The sequence below is a fragment of the Camelus ferus genome, chromosome 3, assembly GCF_009834535.1.
Source record: "Camelus ferus isolate YT-003-E chromosome 3, BCGSAC_Cfer_1.0, whole genome shotgun sequence".
NCBI lineage: Eukaryota > Metazoa > Chordata > Mammalia > Artiodactyla > Camelidae > Camelus > Camelus ferus.
Window position 1 is genome coordinate 81,897,525 of NC_045698.1, and position 18,464 is coordinate 81,915,988.

Below are 18,464 nucleotides of genomic sequence, written 5' to 3' on the forward strand. Positions count from 1 at the left end.
TCTGAGGATAGGAAGTCCTGGTCTCTGCCAGGAGAAAGAAATGTGCAGGGAAGACCAGCCACCTGTCACAGGGCCAGCCATAGCTGTGGGCTTTCCCTATGGTTCAGCATCACATTGCTTTCCTGCCACACTGCACAGCCTACAGGAGAGCAATCCCCTCAAATAATAGCTTGGCATGTCCCCATGCTTGTCCCCAAAAGGCCCACTGTCTCCATGAAAGCTCCCTGTTAGCCCAGATTATCAGATTCTTTAAACTTACAAGCTTTTGCACAGCAAAGGAAACCATAAGGAAAACAAAAATGGGAGAAAATATTTGCAAACGATGCGACCAACAAGGGCTTTATTTCCAGAATATATGAACAGTTCATACAACTCAATAACAAAAAAACAAGCAACCCATTTCAAAAATGGGCAGAAGACCTAAACAAACATTTCTCCAGTGAAGACATACAAATGGCTAATAGGCATATGAAAAAATGTTCAATATCACTAGTTATCAGAGAAATGCAAATCAAAATTACATTGAGACATTACCTCACACCAGTCAGAATGGTCATCATTAAAAAGTTAACAAATGATAAATGCTGGAGACGGTGTGGAGAAAAGGGAACCTCCTACACCATTGGTGGGAATGTAATTTGGTGTAGCCATTATGGAAAACAGAATGGAGATTCCTTTAAAAACTAAAAATAGACAACATATAATCCAGCAACCCCATTCCCAGGCATACATCTGGAGGAAGCTCTGATTTGAAAAGATACATGCACCCCAATGTTCATAGCAGCACTACTTACAATAACCAAGACATGAAAGCAACCTAAATGTCCATTGACAGATGACTGGATAAAGAAGTTGTGAGATAGATAGATAGATAGATAGATAGATAGATAGATAGATAGATAGATAGATAGAATGGAATACTACTCAGCCATAATAAAAGAATGAAATAGAGCCATTTGCAGCAACATGGATGAACCTAGAGATTGTCATACATAGTAAAGTAAGCCAAAAAAAAGAAAGAAAAATACATTATATCACCTATGTGTGAAATCTGAAATTTTTTAAAAAGGACACAAATAAACTTATTTACAAAACAGAGGCAGACTTACAGATGTAGAAAACAAACTTATGGTTACCAGGGGAAAAAAGGGAGGGTGGGAAGGGATAAACTGGGAGTTCAGGGTTTGCAGATACTAACTACTAAATACAAAATAGATAAACAACAAGTTCCTGCTGTACAGCACAGGGAACTATATTCCATACTTTGTAATACCCTATAATGAAAAAGAATTTGAAAAGAAGGACATATGTGTGTGTACACGAATCGCTACACTGTGCACCAGAAATTAACACAACACTGTAAATCGACTTTACTTAAATAACAAATAAAAATAATTCTAAACAGTGGCGACCCAAAGTAGGGAATGCAGACCTTAGAGTAAATTCAGTCTTCACAGGTGCTGGATTCTTTATTTTTAGTCCCACTTCATTCTTCAGCTCAGGCACAATGATCTTTGTAAAATGTCTTAAGAAACTTACAGTAAATAACAATGATCAATGTTGGCCTTCATGGTCTCTTTCCAGTCTTAAAAAAATCTATGATTTTCTTTCTCTCGAGACCACATTTTCAAGGCCCAAGCTAGCTTCAGTAACAAACCAATGTAAATAGCAGGTGATGGGCCCTGACAAATATCCTGAACTGAAAGAGTAGCCAAAAGGGAGAAAATAGTAAGAAAATTTAATAAAGCTGCAAATATATTTGTAGTTGTCACCAGAGATGGTAGGAAGCCTCAAAAACTGCCCTTGAGAGCAACTCAAAACTAAGCAGCTGGTTAACACAAGCAGGTACCATTTCTTACCTTCCCCAAACTGTTCTTCCAGAAAGTCAGCGGCTTTAATTTCACTATTCCAAGGGTCAAGATGAGATTCTAGGCAGCCAGCTGTCCCCAACACGTTGTACTATCAAGACCTGGGTTTGCCAAAAGCGTATAGATTGTTAGCAGCCAAAGGATGAGTTGTATCGTGGCCATTCAGCCTGGTAATCAGAAATGTATTTTCATCTCTTTGCAGCACAAAGGGAAGTTTTACCTAGAAACTGGACCAAACAGAAAAAAAATCAAATCTATTTTTGACTCCTGGACTCTCTTACCACAGCTTCCACATCTTTCCTCCAGCCATCGTCCCGGCCAGCCTTCCCCTTAGATACTCTGGGACCAGAGCCAGAGCTACCATTTTCATTCTACCTTTTTGTGTCTGCTGAAAATAAAATTGCCCAAGACATGGAACAATTCCTCTGAAATTCCCGCAGCATCCTTCTCCGCTGCACTTCCTGCCTCCGTTTTCCTGTCTGTCTCACACTTGAAATCTGTATCTAACACCGCGGCTCTGGGGACATCCTTTAGTCTTTGCCCTTCAATTTCCTTCATCATCATGTCTTCTGTACACAGACTGCTCAGAATACTCACTAATGGAAAGCTCTTACAGAATGCAATAAAACTAGTAAAATTACCCACTTTTTACATTAAGTGTTCACCCCAGAAGCCTGGTGGGACATCAGATGGAAGGACATTTGTCCTTTTGGTTCCCTGTCAGGTCAAGAATGAAATCACAGGCTTGCTAACCAGTCCTTTTGTATGCTGGTCTGTGTTCTTTGTTTAGAATCATCAGTATAACATCCAGAATAGTGAGTCATTTTTCCGTCATAATTTTTATTTAAAGAGCTAAAAAAAAAAAAAAAGTGATTTTCATCTGGCAACTGATAGAAATGACTAACACTATAAATTCTGTGTATTCTTGTTACAATAAAGCAAATATTTCTCTTGCTGGTGTTTGGTACAGTGCATACTCAAAGGGCTAACGAGCTTCATCTTTAATCTACTGGTAGCATCTAGTTGGTCCTCTTCTTAACACTTTCTATCTGTCTTTGAGCCAGGGAGAGCATGATGTTCTGACCCACAGCTTTTAAAGTTCTGTTTCCCCAAAGTGCTAAACAGTAAATAACTTAGAAGGGGAACGTTTGCCACAGTATTGTGCTAGTGAAGAGGATCTCAGCTGTTTCCAGAATATTCTTCACAAGGCAACACATCAGGGTAAGTAAACAGCATTCTGTATTTCTCTCTTTCAGTTGCCAACCTTCAGTGTGTAACGATGTTGTATACAAATCTGCCCTTTTTTTTTCCACGAGGCCAATTTCCTCCCTATTAATTAACCTCAATGCTAATTAGGTTATTTAAGACCTATTTGTAGAGTTTACAGAAAATAACAACATATCCATTATGTCAGCAATCAAGCCAAACAAGATTGGGAAGATGCCAGGGATCAAAGCTAATCAGGAGATTCAGAGACAAGGAGAAAAGGGTGCTGTGACTTCAAAAGGCTTTGCATGATAGTGTTACAGCCCTTTGCTTAGTTGTGAGCCATTTCAGAAGGACTCACAGGAAGAATAAACTGAAAGAGGACACTGTAGCTATATGCCAGCGCCACTTCACCTTGATCCTTCAGTCCAGTCACCCTCCACCCTTCCCAAATCACCGAGCCATGACACAGAACATAGGAGGCAGGAATTGTTTGGTTTCCCCAAAATACCTAATTTGCCCAGACTAGAAGAGTTGCTCATGTTTACTGAGAGTCCAATTGTGGTGCGCAGATTTAAAGAAATCCCTCCCCTTGGTAAGTCATAAAGCATGATGTCTATGTAGGGTTTATTTGTGATCAATCAGATGGTATTACCTTAAGTCCTGGGGTCAGTCTGCCCTCTCATTTCCAATACAAGGTGGGATAGGGTAGGGAAATACAGATACTACCTTTCAAATCCCACCCTTTTTGAATCCTTTGCAAAAAAATAAAAAGTTCCCTGTACCACCAGTCATCCTCAAATTTCAATGTTATCAATTTCAAGTGCTTACTTATCACTTTGCTAAGTTCCATGAGGCAAACAGGAGTAGGATAAAATATGGTCCCTACGGGTCCTGCCTGGGCATTATAGGAGGGTGTGTGTGTGTGTGCGCGCGTGCGTGCGTGTGCACGTGCACACGTAGCTGTGCCTCTGTTTCTGGTTTTGGTCTGCTCCCCTGTCCCTAACATCCCCAGCACAACTCCTTCCAGCCTGCCTCGTCTACCATCACCCAGCCACAACCACTGATTGTTCAGAGGAGTTACACACACAGAAGTCAGATGAGCAGCCAGAGAGTAAAGGAATTTCACACAAATCATATTGCACTGAAGTACCACAATGCTTACACTTTCACATTGTAAGGTCAGCACAGCTCAGATTTAATTAAAGCATTCAATCGCACCATTACCATTTTTGGTGACAGCTCAGGTGTAAATATATTAAGCACAGTTCTTTCCAGGCACTGCTTGTCAGCACTCTCCTTAAATGGCCTTTTGTCTTCTCCAGCCTCTTTCTAAAGCTCTGAACTTTTAGCTTATAAATGATTACTACCTACACACTTCCACCTCCAATTCTCAAGTTAAATTACCATCTTTAGCTTTTTTCTGGATTCCTCCAGAGTAATAAGTCTCCTCCATTGGACCATAATTCCTCCTTTTAACTTTAATCAAAACTGCATTGACATCCCAACCTCATTCCTCACAGCTGACTTCTCTACATCCCCTCTCTCACTGGCCTGGACATCAGTTTTCTCTGTCTCTCCACTGGACACTGCCTCCTGTGTTCTCCATAGCATGCACTTACCATGCAGTTTCCTAGTTTTCCCCTCCAAACTCTGTTTCTCTAGTTTATCTGATGGAATCCTTTGTCTCCCAGTCACTCATTCATTCAATAACGATTTACTGGGCACCAGCAATGTGCTAGGAACTGTCCTGGGGGCTTGAGGTACATCAGTGAACAAAGATTAAGATCCCCATGCCTTTGCAGGATTCACAATCCAGAAGGTAGAGACAAACAAATTAAAAACGAGCATCCTACGTAAACGTACTTACTAGGTTGTGGTTAGTACCTTAGAAAAAGAAAAGGTAGATCAAGGCAAGGAGAACAGAAGTATGGTGGGGGTGGGGGTGGGGGTAACCTCATGGAGGAAGACCTGCATTGACAGGGGAATTAACTAAGCAGGTATCTTGGGGAAGAGCATCCAAGGGTGAAAACAACCAGCTCAGTCAGAGGCCCTCAGGCAGAAGGGCAGGCCTTGCCTAGAACATTCAGTGAACAATGTGGTGGCCAGAGTGGCCAGAGCAGCACGGGTTGGGGGAAGAGCTGGGATCAATGACCCGCCTCCCTTGAATATCACCTGCCCTTCTCTACTTGCTGGTGAACTCAATGTCTCCCACTCAAATTAGAATCATATTCCTTTAAAACCTCACAATACACACCTGTGTATAGGTAGTTCCCGTATCTTTAAAAAAAAGTAGTGGCTCTGAGTTAATTAAAAAAAACCTTGACACAGACTACTTTGTGTCACTTCCTATAATGTGGGTTATAATGTGGGTTATCTTCTTAAACTCTCAACTCTCACATTCCTGGGGAGCATGGAATATCCTTTCTCTGAGTGAATAGAGTCGTGTCTGTCCCATAGGATGAACTAAAAGAAGGCAGAGACCAAGTAGAGCACGACAGAAAGGGAAACGGGTGAAGAAAATGGGTTCACTACGAAGCAAAGGAGACAAGGAGTGAAGCGACTGTCCTCTCCGCTGAAATCACTCAGCCCTTCTCTACCCCTTCCTGACAGCCCTGACAAGTTTGAAAGGTCCACAGACATCAGAAAGATTGCAAGCATCTTGTAGTAGACAGCATTGAGGTGAAAAGTTGCATAAGGATTTTTAAAAAAATATTTATCCATGCATTAAATAAATATTTATCACACACTATCCTCTATTGACAAATATATGAAAAACATGGCCCTGAACCTGAGGAACTCGAAGTCTCTGTAGGGTGAGAAACTGACACATAAGCAGAATGTAAATTAATAAATCCTCTTAACTTTCTATGCAGGAGTTGCAAACCAGGGTGCTCTTTAGATTTCACCTCGGGAGATGTTGTTAAGCATACTCCCTGGACCCCATCATGGAATCTCTAACCTTCACTACATGCATGTTGGAGTCACCTGAAGAGTTTTTGATATAAGACTGCCTGGGTCTCAGCCCAGAAATTCTAATTGTTCTGGGATGCAGCCTGGGCATAAGGATTTTTAAGCTCCCTATGTGAGTCTAATGTTCAGCTGAGGCTGAAAACCCCTTGTGAGAGGTTGAATAATTGTCCAAAGATACCCATGTCCTAAATTCCCAAAACCTGTGAATTTGTTCCCTTACCTGATAAAAAGACTTTGCAAATATGATTATATTAAGTATCCTGGGATGAGGAGATTACCTGGATATCCAGGTGGGTCCAATGTAATCAGAAGGGTCCCTATAAAAGGTAGGCAGGCAGAAGCGTCAGTCAGTAGAAAGAGATGGAAGACAGTGGTCAGAGTGATGTCAGGAAGGGCCATGGGCCAAGGAATGTAGCTGGCCTGTAAAAGCTGGAGAAGGCAAGGAAACAGATTGTCTCCTGAATCCTCCAGACGGAATCCAGTCCCACTGGCCCCTTGATTTTAAACTTCTGACCTTCAGAACCATAAAACAGAAAGATTTGGTTGTCGTTAAGCCATTAAGTCGGTGGTAACTGGTTTCAGGGGCAGTAGGAAATGACTAAACCACTGCTCCAATCCAGTAGGTCTGGAATGGAATCCAGGTATTGGTATTTGTGTATGTGTGTGTTTTAAGTTCCCCAGGTAAATCATAATGTACGTTCTCATTTGAAAACTGCTGAGGGAAGAAAAAGATCACTCCCGTCTCCTTCCTGTCCCCCACTGGTGTGCCAGCAAAAGATCTGCTCTCTAAGCTTTGGACGGAGTAGAGAGCATGGTAGGATGGGGGGCACTGCTTTGGAGAGTTTGCCTCTTTCTCTGGTACAAATAATTCCGCCATGACCATGTTGAAGTCTAACATCTAACTTGCAAATTTCCCGAAAATTTAATGATGGTCTCTCAGGAACGAGTACAAACTGGCCCCAGCACATCGCAAGCAGAACACTGGGAAAAGGACAGAGCAGGTCCCAAGGCTTATTTGATCTGAGCCCATCTGAGGCCCAACTTGCCTAAGTAAAAGGAATTCTCCCCCAGGAGTAGCCCAGAACACTGGAGTTTACTGGAGTTTGAGACCAAAACTCAGCTAATAAGATGTTACTTTCACTCATTCAAAAAGCATTTTATTCACCTCCAATTCGTCTAGACACTGTTCTGGACACTAAGGACTTAACATTTAACAACATATCCTCTTTTCTTTCAAATATGCAAGAACTACTCTGTACCAAGGATGATCTAAGCTCTGGGGATGTAGTATTTAAAAATAATTTTTAAAAATCCCTTTCATGGAGTTTTATTCCAGTGGATAAAGAGAGTTTATAAGCAAGACAAAACAAAACAAAAGTAAGATGTAAGAACCTCGGATGGTTTATAGCCGGAGAAAATGAAGCAAAGATATAATACTCTCTAGGAGTATTAATTATACTTCTTTTTTAAATTTTTAGTGATTTCTATAGACTTTGCAACATACATTTTTAACTAATCTAAATCCACCTTCAGTACCACTATACTGCTTCATATGTAGTGCAGATACCTTATAACTGAACACTCCCAACTCCTTCCATTCTTGTGACATTGTTGTCATTCATTTCACAAATCCATGTTATAATCATCCAATGCATTGTTATTACCACCTTTTTGAAAGTTAATTTTTAAATAAAATATTTTATTTTATCTTCATTTATTCCTTCTCCAGTATGTTTCCTTTCTTTATGTAGATCCATATTTCTGACCTGTATCATTTTTCTTCTCCTTGAAGAACAATCTTTTATCATTTTAAAAGGCAGGTCTACTTGCAATGAGTTCCCTTGGCTTTTGTTTGTCTGAAAAAGTCTGTTTTTCAATTCTGAAGGGTATTTTGGCTAAATATAGAATTCTAAGTTGGTGAGGTTTTTCTTTCAGCGCTTTCAATACTTCACTTTGTTTTCTTGTTTTCATGGTTTCTTATCCTTGTTTCTCCATAGGTAAGATTTTTGTTTTGTTTTGTTTTGTTCTGTTTTGTGCGTTAACTCTGAAGAACGGTGTTTTATTTAATAGAAAGCATGGACTTCATACATATCCATTATCAGTGCCTTGAAAAACAAACAGCTTTAAAAGTTAGCAGCAGTTTCTGCAAGTACAAAACTACACATTTATTACAGAACATATGGTAGTAAAATTTGTCGAGATATATTATACAAACCTGAAAGTATTTTAGATAAAGCATCACTCTAATATATTATAGATTGACAGAGTATAATAAAATGACATGTAGTCTGTCTTCAAATCATGCCATATAATACTATACAGCAATATTAACTATCCATGTTAAGTGTTACAGGAGTATCTAAGGTAACACAAAGAGTAGAAATGGTTATTAAAGAACCTTGGTATCTATTCTTTTCTATGTTTCAAACTGGGTGAATGACTTTCTACCTGCCAATATGAAGTGAAAAAAAGGCTAGAACTATTATTTTGTTAAGCAGAGAAGCAGTTTCTTCCGGAAAGACACTCCAAGCCATAAGCGCTTCATTACATCTTGCAGTTCTGACAGTAGTACGCCCTAAGGGTAAGGGGAATCCCTGTTGCCTTTATTTATTATACCACATACAATACATATGGACACTGAGGAGTCTATTGGGGTGGTTAGTTATAAGGTAAAATCTACTTCACATCTGTGACTGAGATGGCCAGTGTCATAAAGGAGTTGTTTGGACACAGAGTTCTAAAAGTTAATTATAATGCCTAGGACAAACAGGGCCATGTGCCCTAGAGGCAGGTAGCACCTATAGCTTCTTGCAGCTTACAGAAAACATTATTTTTTTTTTTCTATAACTGAAAAATGCAATCTTTAGGACAACAGGGAAAGGACATTTAACATGCAAGTTTCTGGGTGGCTAAGAAAAGTAACTTGGAATAAGCAAGTTTGTGGGAGAAAGGTCTATCTGATTTTGATCTAAAGAGACCAAGTGGGTTCTCAGCAACTTCTTATAAGCAAGTAAAATGAAGGAAGATGCACAGTCATTCCTAATTCTATCCCTTCATACTGTTTGGCAAGGACTAACAACCCATGGAGATCCTCCAGGAGGTGGACGGTGTAAAATCTTTAAGAGAGATGAAAAATGTCCGTGGATATGAAATAAACCAGTGGGGTATACGCCATGAATCATTTAAGCTTTTTACATATCAGAGTGAAGATGAAAGTCCATTAGAAGATTTTAAGCACAGGAGAGATGCCATACGCTTTATGTTTTTAAAAGACTATTCTATGTGTTAAACCTCCCTTGAAGACCTCAAAAGGAAGTAGACTAAGCCAAGGAAAGTTCCAGATATTTTCGGTTTCCTTAACAAATACCATCTTAATTGCAACCCAACATTTATAAAATGAATGAAAGAAGAGCACAGATTGGGCACTCCTATTCCATCTGGGAACATATGGGATGTTCCATCAAGGAGGTAATCTTGGGCCGTGAGGGTTCATCTGCCACACACTCCCTGGTGATTTCTTCAAAATACCTTATCCATGTTACCACTGCCTCAAGTCAGAATACCCACATGGTTTGGTGTGGTGGCAACCATGAGTTGGCAAACCATAGCAATGTAGTTTGCTTGCATGAGTAAACCCCCTCCACTCTCTTTCCTCTGCTCATGGCATGATTGGTAACATCTCCACTCATTTGCTTGTGTTAGTTTGTTCCGTCCTTTTACTGGAACTTGCCTAACCTTCCGGGTCCAACTCATGTGTCACAAACTCAAAGAAACTTGCTCTAACAAGAACCACTTTTTATTTTTTCCTCCTTCTTAAATCCCTAATATGCACACAAAGAATGTAGCACTGGTTTATTCTTAATTGGGCTGAGTTTTACATTTCTTTGACTGCCCTAGAATTCCTAGCACAGTGTGAACACATATTGGATGCAAAACAATAGCTTGTTAATTGAGAAAGGGATTGCTAGGAGCTAACTTTGGTAGGCTATTGGTTTTGCAGGCTGATGAAATTTATAATAGGGTCATAAGTAATTGGGCTAACGGAATGAAAATTTACTTGCAAAGTTCAATTCAATTACTAATATAAAAAGATGATTCTTTTAATGTGTTGGGTATACGTGCATTTATGTATCTGTGTGTATGCAAACACATTCCTTTTTTAATAAGGGAAATAGATAAGTGCAATGCTCCTGTCCTGTAGGCTTTACCTATTCTACATTTTAATTTATGTAATTAGACCTAACCTGTTCTAAGAATGGAAGTCCTGAGGCAGCAGCATATAACCCACAGAATAATGGCGAGCTAGAAAGGATGCAAAAGTTCATCTGGTCCAATCATCTTACTTGAAAAAGGGAAATCAGGGTTCAAAAGAGATTAAGGAACTTATCAAAGATCTAAGTGCCAATGTCTGGAATCTGAGTTCTCTAGATCGTGCTCCAGAAATAACTGCCCATCAGCAGGTCTAAGGTAGATATGACAGCGTGATCTTGGAGTACAGGTGTCCACCAGTTTCTCTATGTTCTCGCTGAAATGAGACACAGTGATGTCATCCCTGCTGTCTGTTCCCGAAGACTAAAAGCACAACCTGTGGACAACGATTTCAACATGCATGGAAAATATTTATAGGCCACATGGCGTTTCTACAGTCCTGGTGTTAATTCCTTTGTAGAAATATCTACAGTGTTAAAGGTATTTCACTAAAATGAACTGTCTGTTGACTGTCATAAGAGGTCAGCCGAAGTGGGGGCCAACTTAACTATAAATGCACATTCTAAAGAGTACCTCACACAAGAAGAGGTTTGTTTTTTTTTAATAGAACACTAATTAACATCAATATCTGCATGTGTCCACTGATTAGCATGCAGAAAAGCCAGCACCAATTAATAAAACAATATGCCAACAAACACACAGCATAGATAAGCCATATTAGGAAAGCATATGGCAAAGAGTTCTGAGCTCTGGCTCTGACTTCTGTTTCAGTCTCCTCAAGGACTTCTTATTTTATATTCTATTTCTAAACTAAGCTTTTTCAAACACACACTTGTACCAAAAAAGAGCCTGAGAGAGAGGGCAAATTTTCCTGTAATCCTAAATGCTTTGATTAAGCCATGGCATAAATAGTGCTTCTACACTAGAGCAGATTTCTGATTGATTGTGCTACCGTGTTTTGTTTTTGTTGTTGTTGTTGTTGTTTTTTTAACATTTTTTATTGATTTATAATCATTTTACAATGTGTCAAATTCCAGTGTTCAGCACAATTTTTCAGTCATTCGTGGACATATACACACTCATTGTCACATTTTTTTCTCTGTGAGTTATCATAACATTTTGTGTATATTTCCCTGTGCTATACAGTGTAATCTTGTTTATCTATTCTACAATTTTGAAATCCCAGGCTATCCCTTCCCACCCTCCACCCCCCGGTAACCACAAGTCTGTATTCTCTGTCTGTGAGTCTATTTCTGTCCTGTATTTACGCTTTGTTTTTGTTTTTGTTTTTTAGATTCCACATATGAGCGATCTCATATGGTATTTTTCTTTCTCTTTCTGGCTTACTTCACTTAGAATGACATTCTCCAGGAGCATCCATGTTGCTGCAAATGGCATTATGTTGTCGGTTTTTATGGCTGAGTAGTATTCCATTGTATAAATATACCACACCTTCTTTATCCAGTCACCTGTTGATGGACATTTAGGCTGTTTCCATGTTTTGGCTATTGTAAATAGTGCTGCTATGAACATTGGGGTGCAGGTGTCATCCTGAAGTAGATTTCCTTCTGGATACAAGCCCAGGAGTGGGATTCCTGGGTCATATGGTAAGTCTCTTCCTAGTCTTTTGAGGAATCTCCACACTGTTTTCCATAGTGGCTGCACCAAACTGCATTCCCACCAGCAGTGTAGGAGGGTTCCCCTTTCTCCACAGCCTCTCCAGCATTTGTCATTTGTGGCTTTTTGAATGACGGCCATTCTGACTGGTGTGAGGTGATACCTCATCATAGTTTTGATTTGCATTTCTCTGATAATTAGTGATATTGAGCATTTTTTCATGTGCTTTTTGATCATTTGTATGTCTTCCTTGGAGAATTGCTTGTTTAGGTCTTCTTGCCCATTTTTGGATTGGGTTGTTTATTTTTTTCTTATTGAGTCGTATGAGCTGCTTATATATTCTGGAGATCAAGCCTTTGTCGGTTTCACTTGCAAAAATTTTCTCCCATTCCGTAGGTTTCCTTCTTGTTTTACTTCTGGTTTCCTTTGCTGTGCAGAAGCTTGTAAGTTTCATTAGGTCCCATTTGTTTATTCTTGCTTTTATTTCTTCTAGGAGAAAATTTTTGAGATGTATGTCAGATAATGTTTTGCCTATGTTTTCCTCTAGGAGGTTTATTGTATCTTGTCTTATGTTTAAGTCTTTAATCCATTTTGAGTTGATTTTTGTATATGGTGTAAGGGAGTGTTCTAGCTTCATTGTTTTACATGCTGCTGTCCAGTTTTCCCAACACCATTTGCTGAAGAGACTGTCTTTATTCCATTGTATATTCTTGCCTCCTTTGTCGAAGATGAGTTGACCAAAAGTTTGTGGGTTCATTTCTGGGCTCTCTATTCTGTTCCATTGGTCTATATGTCTGTTTTGGTACCAATACCATGCTGTCTTGATGACTGTAGCTCTATAGTATTGTCTGAAGTCTGGGAGAGTTATTCCTCCAGCCTCTTTCTTTCTCTTCAGTAATGCTTTGGCAATTCTAGGTCTTTGATGGTTCCATATGAATTTTATTATGATTTGTTCTAGTTCTGTGAAATATGTCCTGGGTAATTGGATAGGGATTGCATTAAATCTGTAGATTGCCTTGGGCAGTGTGACCATTTTAACAATATTGATTCTTCCAATCCAAGAGCATGGAATATCTTTCCATTTTTTAAAGTCTTCTTTAATTTCCTTCATCAATGGTTTATAGTTTTCTGTGTATAATTCTTTCACCTCCTTGGTTAGATTTATTCCCAGATATTTTATTACTTTGGGTGCTATTTTAAAGGGGATTGTTTCTTTACTTTCTTCTTCTGTTGATTTATCGTCAGTGTAAAGAAATGCAACTGATTTTTGAACGTTAATTTTGTAACCTGCTACCTTGCTGAATTCTTCAATCAGCTCTCGTAGCTTTTGTGTGGACCTTTTAGGGTTTTCTATATATAGTAACATGTCATCAGCATATAATGACACTTTTACCTCTTCTTTTCCAATTTGGATCCCTTTTATTTCTTTCTCTTGCCTGACTGCTGTGGCTAGGACTTCCAGGACTATGTTGAATAGGAGTGGTGATAATGGGCATCCTTGTCTTGTCCCAGATTTTAGTGGGAAGCTTTTGAGTTTTTCACCGTTGAGTACTATGCTGGCTGTAGGTTTGTCATATATAGCTTTTATGATGTTGAGATATGTTCCCTCTATACCCACTTGGGCGAGAGTTTTTATCATAAATTGGTGTTGAGTTTTATCAAATGCTTTTTCTGCCATCTAGTTGAGATGATCATGTGGTTTTTTTCCTTTCTCTTGTTGATGTGATGTATTACACTGATTGATTTGCGTATGTTGAACCAGCCTTGTGTCCCTGGGATGAACTCCACTTGGTCATGATGTATAATCTTTTTTATGTGTTGTTGGATTCTATTTGCTAAAATTTTGGTGAGGATTTTGGCGTCTATGTTCATCAGTGATATTGGCCTATAATTCTCCTTTTTTGTAGTGTCTTTGCCTGGTTTTGGTATCAGGGTGATGGTGGCTTCATAGAATGAGTTTGGGAGTATTCCCTCCTTTTCAATCGTCTGGAAGAGTTTGAGAAGGACTGATATGAGTTCTTCTTTGTATGTTTGGTAGAATTCCCCGGTGAAGCTGTCCGGTCCTGGACTTTTATTTGTAGGGAGGTTTTTAATTGCTATTTCTATTTCCTTTCTAGTGATTGGATTGTTCAAGTGTTCAGATTCTTCTTGATTCAGTTTTGGTGGACAGTATGTTTCCAGAAACTTGTCCATCTCCTCTAGGTTATCCAGTTTGGTTCCATATAGTTTTTCATAATATTCCCGTATGATATTCTGTACTTCTATTTTGTTTGTTGTAATTTCTCCATTTTCCTTTCTTATTTTGCTAATTTGTGCTCTCTCTTTTTTCTTCTTTGTGAGTTTGGCCAGAGGTTTGTCGATTTTATTTACTTTTTCAAAAAACCAGCTTTTGGTTTGGTTGATTTTTTCTATGGTCTTGTTAATCTCTATTGTATTTAATTCCCCTCTGATCTTTATTATTTCCATCCTTCTGCTGCTTTTTGGGGCTTTTTGTTCTTCTTTTTCTAATTCATTCAGGTGGTGGGTTAAATTGTTTATCTGAGATTGTTCTTCTTTTTTGAGGAAGGCCTGTATCGCTATAAACTTCCCTCTTAGCACTGCCTTTGCTGTGTCCCATAGGTTTTGAGTGGTTGTGCTTTCATTACCGTGTTTTGTTTTGTTCTTTTTTTTGTTTCTTGTTTTTCCAGACACCTGGGTGCTATTTAAATCCAATCCATTGGAAGGGACTTTATGCCATTTTCTTCTGAGGTTCCTTTTTCTCCATCAATCACTAAGGTCGTGAATGGAAACAGGAGAGTGGATCCAATGAGGAAGACAATGAGGAAGAAGAGAAAATAGGTAACTGCCCTGAAGCCTGGGCTTCAACTGCGTCTAACTTCTTCGTCGTCCCTCTGGCAGTTTCACTTTCATGTGCCAAACAAAGACTTTTTAAAGAATTTTAAAGCATGTCTCCTTAAGGATTTTCTTTCAAAATGAAGCCTTGCTTTAAACACCTCTTTTGTGCACGCCCCGCAGGATGCTGGACAATTTCCAGTGTTGCCTCTGCCTGTAGACTCTGTCATATTTCCTTTTTAACAATTTCTGTCCCAGGCACACCACAGAGGCAGCTGACACATAAAGACCTTCAGCAGGTATAGTTTTAAGGAGAGTAGCCGTGGGCAGAGCTTTGATTCTTTATCACCCAACGACAGACAAACAGGCCCGCAGAAAGTCACCACCAGCCCTTAAATCAAGTGGAACAAAAACATCAGATTCAAAGGCTTCTTGCACCTTAGAAATGTGTCTCTCCCTCTTTTTTTTTTTTTTTTTTTTTTTTTTTTTTGTTCCAAGTCTGTGCACTACCTGCTTTGGCCATTACTGGGATAACTTAACTATTACATTTCCTACAAAATGTGTTCGTTGGTTACAAAAGCAGAAAGCATTGAAAGATAATTCCTCCGTGCCATCTCTCCCAGTTCTGGGATTTAGCTCTGCTTGGTCAAATCAGGAGTTTGAACTTTGTGGGGGTCACATATAATCTTTGTATTTTTCTCCCTTCAAGATTTCCAATTGATTTTTTTAAATCTCTCTTTTAAATCATTTGAAGAACTGCCAGGCTGTTTTCCAAAGCAGTTGTATCATTTTCCATTTCTATCAGCAGTATAAAAAGGTTCTGGTTTCCCCACCTCCTCACTAACACTTGTCATTACATCTTTTTGAATATAGCCATCCTCGTGAGTATTAAGTAATAATATCGCATTGCACCTTTGATTTGCATTTCATTGAGGGTTAGTGATGTTCAACATCTCTCATATGCTCATTGGCTACTGTATAGCTTCTTTAGGGAAATGTCTATTCAGATCCATTGCCCATTGTTTAATTGGGTTATCTTTTTATTATTGAGGTATAGTAATTCTTTATTCTAGATACAAATACCTTACCAGACATATGATTTGTGAAACTCTTCTCCCGTTCTGTGGGTTGTCCTTCCACTTTCTTGATGGTATCCTTTGAAGCACAAAAATATTTTATTTTGATGATGTCAAAGATGCATTCTTCGCCCCAGGCTCTCACCAAACTTGGTGCAGCATAAAGCCAGAAGCTCATATTCATACCATTCCTATGTATCCCACTTCTTAACTAAGAATCATTTTAATGACTGCAAGAGAATGGTTAAGAAGCACCCCACGGTGATTTTTGAGCAAAGCCTTATTTCAAGATACTTCACATCCCAGGAGCATGGTTTTTCTCCTCCTAAAACCTGTATCTGAGGTCTGCTGATGACTGGACTCTACAGTAAAGAAGGACAAGTTGAAGATTTCAAACCCAGGCCACAGATAACTCTCACCCATAAGATCTGATCCAAATAAGCTCCAGCTGCAGTAACTACTGCCATTCAGAATTATGCGCTTTATTCAGTCTGAAAGGGACTTCAAGATAAAAGATACCATTTGGAAAATGCAGCCAAAATTCAATCAAAAAGCTTGTTTCACATTTATTTGTTTGGTAAGGTTAACTCTTCTGCAATTTTCTTTAACTTAACTCAGTTAAATGAGTTGTGCAGATAGCAACCAAACGATACAGGTTCTCGAAAGCCAAGTTACTAATTTGAGTTGTTTCAGTCAGTAGTGCTATTGAGAGCCTTTTCAACAAAGGAGACAGAAGACTGAAATGGATTTAATGAGGCTAGAGTATGTGGTGAGCCAGGAATGGGTCATTATAGTCTGACGTTGTCTCTCTGTAAACAGATCAATTCTCACAGCACTTGTTTTGCAGGGGGAATAGTAGTGAAGCCAGGTAGGGCTATAATCATTTGTTCTGCTGCATGACCACAATTTATCTTTTTTTGTTTTCTCTCTGTCATGGTGGACTTGATCATGTAAGAGCCATACCTAAAAGTAACCACTCACAGCCTCACTGGATGAATTAAACCTGCAGGATATGCTCACTATGCAGGTAAAAACAGACAATTCAGGGCTATTGGTACCTCTCCCCCTCCAAAAACAATCCAATCATTTCTTCTGCCAACAGAAAAGATTTCTAAGAAACTATTTCTAATATCACCAGGAAAATGCCTTTAATTAGATTGGGGGGTTTGTTTATCAGACCCTTTTTAAACAAAAATGCCCTCTGCCTCCCACCAAGAAAAAATAATGAAGACAGATAAATTAAAGCTACATGCTAAATTCTTTAATTCTACCCTCATCTTCCAAAACACAGTCCAGAGGGGACTTTGCGGCGGAGGAAAGGGAACTTTCTCTAGAACTATGAATGTGATACTAAAGAGCATCTTTTACTTTCCCAACAAAAACTCAAGGATTTTGGAAAACTGTCTCTCAACTTCTTGACCGTGTTCACAAGAAAATATCAGGGTTGTTGGCAGAGCAAAAATTACAACATTATAGTAATAACACGTTGAGTTCATACAGCCCTGCCAAACCTCAAGTGCATTTGAGAATATTGACTTTTCCATGTACTCAAGTCCCCAGGAGGAAGGAATGATTCCACCCGTTGTAAAGACTCAGAACTGAAACACAGATAATTTCAACAATGTTAGTAATTAGTGACCCTTTGGCTGCTTTATCCCTTGCTGTTTCTAGACTCCCTGTCTTCTACACCTGCTGCTTTTCCCCTTCAACTCCACGATCTGGGGCAACCATGCAGGGAAACAGCCTCTCTGCTCCCCCAGATGAGTTTGCCCCCTCTTAAATGAGTTAGTAGCACAAGTGTGACTATGTGGTAGGCATTAAGTGCCACCTGCTAAGGTCACCTTACACAGAGTCCAGACAAACTCACCAAGCTCTAAGGTCGCTGTTTATGCCTCTACAGCTGTCAGCCAGAGGGCGCAGAGATCTGCAGGCAGCAGCTCCCTGCCCCAACACGTACACACTTCTGCTTTCTATTGTCCTGCCCAGAAATGGCCCCTGTGCCAGAACCACATCTCTCCTCCTTTTGTTCAAGGTCACACCTGGACATACCTGGAAGTTATGGCAACCATTTGTCATTACCCCTGGGCTAGTAGGAGGGAGTTTGAAGTTTGTGCTAGTCCTCCACTTGCTGGGGCATCCTTCCAGGAAACAAATCCATGCACACTCATGCCTATCCTTGGTCCTGCAGGGTCAGTGCAGCTTCCAGGGATGCTGGTCCGCCTGCCCAGGACCCAGTCCCACCAACACAACCGGCAAGTTGTGCCATGAAAGGAGAAGAGCTTTGGGGTCAGGGAGATCTGGGTCCCAGTCCCAGCTCTAACTAGACGGAAGCTTGAACCAAGGACCTAATCTCTGTGGGCCTATACGCCCACATCTTAAAAACAGCAACACTACTTCTACAGGTTGAGGTGAGAATTCGGAGATGTCGGGTGTAAAGCACTGAGCACGGGGCCTCGCGTGGGGAATGTGCTGTGCGATGATGCCCGATGATCAATGAATGGTCTACAAGGCCACTGTGAATATGTAAAACTGCATTTTCCATAGGTCTGCCCATGGCTGTGGATTGTGAGCCCCCCAGAAATTGTTCTGTGTCTGGAATGTCACCTGTCTTGAAACTACCAAAGTTTGGAATCCAATCAATGGAAAGCATGTGACTTATGGCAGCATGCCCTGACTACAGGAC